We start from the raw sequence: 3917 nt of genomic DNA, 5'->3' as shown, positions 1-3917 counted from the left end.
TTCGATAACAAATGACGAAAACGGACGTATTTCTCAGGTTTTTACTACATATGAACACTTTTCACATTCTCCCGTGCAACTCGGCTGTTAGTCCTCCTTTCATGCAGAATGTTAAGGTCCTAGGTCATGTCCAAGGCACCAAAGCCAGCTATAAAGTCAATAATCGATACCTAAAACTTGAATTGTACTACGTCTTACTGGGTATTACATCAACTTAGAAGCTTCATCTGTGTTCTACTATGGTGCTTTTAGTGTCTCCGCATACCGCAGCACGCGACATAGCTTTGCAGACGATAAGTACAACCGTTTCAGAGAGAAGAGCGGCCAATGTGATGATCTGGCTTTAAGTCGATTCGATAACAAATGACGAAAGTGGACGGATTTCACAGGTTTTACTACATATGAACACTTTTCTCATTCTCCCGTGCAACTCGGCTGCTAGTCCTCCTTTCATGCAGAATCATAAGGTCCTAGCTCATGTCCAAGGCACCAAAGCCAGCTAAAAAGTCAATAATCGATACCTAAAACTTGAATTGTACTATTTCTTAGTGGCTATTACATCAACTTAGAAGCTTCATCTGTGTTCTACTATGGTGCTTTTCGTGTCTCCGCATACCGCAGCACGCGACATAGATTTGCAATCGATAAGTACAACCGTTTCCGAGAGAAGAGCGGCTAATGTGACGATCTGGGTTTAAGTCGATTCGATAACAAATGACGAAAACGGACGGATTTCTCAGGTTTTTACTACATATGAACACTTTTCACATTCTCCCGTGCAAATCGGCTGCTAGTCCTCCTTTCATGCAGAATGTTAAGGTCCTACCTCATGTCCAATGCACCAAAGCCAGCTAAAAAGTCAATAATCGATACCTAAAATTGAATTGTACTACTTCTTACTGGCTATTACATCAACTTAGAAGCTTCCTCTGTGTTCTACTATGGTGCTTTTAGTGTCTCAGCATACCGCAGCACGCGAAATAGTTTAGCAGACGATAAGTACAACCGTTTCAGAGAGAAGAGCGGCCAATGTGACGATCTAACTTTAAGTCGATTCGATAACAAATGACGAAAACGGACCGATTTCTCAGGTTTTTACTACATATGAACACTTTTCATATTCTCCCGTGCAACTCGGCTGCTAGTCCTCCTGTCGTGCAGAATCTTAAGGTCCTAGCTCATGTCCAAGGCAACAAAGCCAGCTAAAAAGTCCATAATCAATACCTAAAACTTGAATTGTACTACTTCTTACTGGCTATTACATCAACTTAGAAGCTTCATCTGTGTTCTACTACGGTGCTTTTAGTTTCTCCGCATACCGCAGCCGGCGACATAGTTTTGCAGACGATAAGTACAACCGTTTCAGAGAGAAGAGCGGCCAATGTGACGATCTGGCTTTAAGTCGATTCGATAACAAATGACGAAAACTGACGGATTTCTCAGGTTTTTACTACATATGAACACATTACACTTTCTCCCGTGCAACTCGGATGCTAGTCCTCCTTCCATGCTGAATCTTAAGGTCCTAGCTCATGTCCAAGGCACCAAAGCCAGCGAAAGATCAATATTCAATACCTAAAACTTGAATTGTACCACTTCTTACTGGCTATTACATCAACTTAGAAGCTTCATCTGTGTTCTACTATGGTGCTTCTAGTGTCTCAGCATACCGCAGCACGCGACATAGCTTTGCAGACGATAAGTACAACCGTTTCAGAGAGAAGAGCGACCAATGTGACGATCTGGCTTTAAGTCGATTCGATAACAAATGACGAAAACGGACGGATTTCTCAGGTTTTTACTACATATGAACACTTTTCCCATTCTCCCGTGCAACTCGGCTGCTAGTCCTCCTTTCATGCAGAATGTTAAGGACCTAGCTCATGTCCAAGGCACCAAAGCCAGCTAAAAAGTCAATAATCTATGCCTAAAACTTGAATTGTACTACGTCTTACTGGGTATTACATCAACTTAGAAGCTTCATCTGTGTTCTACTATGGTGCTTTTAGTGTCTCCGCATACCGCAGCACGCGACATAGCTTTGCAGACGATAAGTACAACCGTTTCAGAGAGAAGAGCGGCCAATGTGACGATCTGGCTTTAAGTCGATTCGATAACAAATGACGAAAACGGACGTATTTCTCAGGTTTTTACTACATTTGAACACTTTTCACATTCTCCCGTGCAACTCGGCTGCTAGTCCTCCTTTCATGCAGAATCTTAAGGTCCTAGCTCATGTCCAAGGCACCAAAGCCAGCTAAAAAGTCAATAATCGATACCTAAAACTTCAATTGTACTACTTCTTACTGGCTATTACATCAACTTAGAAGCTTCATCTGTGTTCTACTATGGTGCTTTTAGTGTCTCCGCATATCGCAGCTCGCGACATAGCTTTGTAGACGATAAGTACAACCGTTTCAGAGAGAAGAGCGGCCAATGTGACGATCTTGCTTTAAGTCGATTCGATAACAAATGACGAAAGCGGACGGATTTCTCAGGTTTTTACTACATATGAACACTTTTCTCATTCTCCCGTGCAACTCTCCTGCTAGTCCTCCTTTCATGCAGAATCTTAAGGTCCTAGCTCATGTCCAAGGCACCAAAGCCAGCTAAAAAGTCAATAATCGATACCTAAAACTTGAATTGGATTACTTCTTACTGGCTATTACATCAACTTAGAAGCTTCATCTGTGTTCTACTATGGTGCTTTTAGTGTCTCCGCATACTGCAGCACGCGACATAGCTTTGTAGACGATAAGTACAACCGTTTCAGAGAGAAGAGCGGCCAATGTGACGATCTGGCTTTAAGTAGATTCGATAACAAATGACGAAAGCGGACGGATTTCTCAGGTTTTTACTCCATATGAACACTTTTCTCATTCTCCGGTGCAACTCGGCTGCTAGTCCGCCTTTCATGCAGAATCTTAAGGTCCTAGCTCATGTCCAAGGCACCAAAGCCAGCTAAAACGTCAATAATCGATACCTAAAACTTGAATTGTACTACGTCTTACTGGCTATTACATCAACTTAGAAGCTTCATCTGTGTTCTACTACGGTGCTTTTAGTTCCTCCGCATACCGCAGCACGCGACATAGTTTTGCAGACGATTAGTACAACCGTTTCAGAGAGAAGAGCGTGGAATGTGACGATCTGGCTTTAAGTCGATTCGATAACAAATGACGAAAACGGACGGATTTCTCAGGTTTTTACTACATATGAACAGTTTACACACTCTCCCGTGCAACTCAGCTGCTAGTCCTCCTTTCATGCTGAATCTTAAGGTCCTAGCTCATGTCCAAAGCACCAAAGCCTGCTAAAGATCAATATTCAATACCTAAAACTTGAATTGTACTACTTCTTACTGGATATTACATCAACTTAGAAGCTTCATCTTTGTTCTACTGTGGTGATTTTAGTGTCTCCGCATACCGCAGCACGTGACATAGCTTTGCAGGCGATAAGAACAACCGATTCAGAGAGAATAGCGGCCAATGTGACGATCTGGCTTTAAGTCGATTCGATAACAAATGACGAAAACGGACGGATATCTCAGGTTTTTACTACATATGAACACTTTACACATTCTCCCGTGCAACTCGGCTGCTAGTCCCCCTATCATGCAGAATGTTAATGTCCTAGCTCATGTCCAAGGCACCAAAGCCAGCTAAAAAGTCAATAATCGATACCTAAAACTTGAATTGTACTACGTCTTACTGGGTATTACATCAACTTAGAAGCTTCATCTGTGTTCTACTACGGTGCTTTTAGTGTCTCCGCATACCGCAGCACGCGACATAGCTTTGCAGACGAAAAGTACAAGCGTTTCAGAGAGAAGATCGGAAAATGTGACGATCTGGCTTTAAGTCTATTCGATAACAAATGACGAAAATGGAAAGATTTCTCGGGTTTTTACTACA

The sequence above is a fragment of the Schistocerca gregaria genome, unplaced genomic scaffold (assembly GCF_023897955.1).
Source record: "Schistocerca gregaria isolate iqSchGreg1 unplaced genomic scaffold, iqSchGreg1.2 ptg000352l, whole genome shotgun sequence".
Lineage (NCBI taxonomy): Eukaryota > Metazoa > Arthropoda > Insecta > Orthoptera > Acrididae > Schistocerca > Schistocerca gregaria.
The sequence above is the reverse complement of the archived record's forward strand: the minus strand, read 5'-3'. Positions refer to the sequence as shown.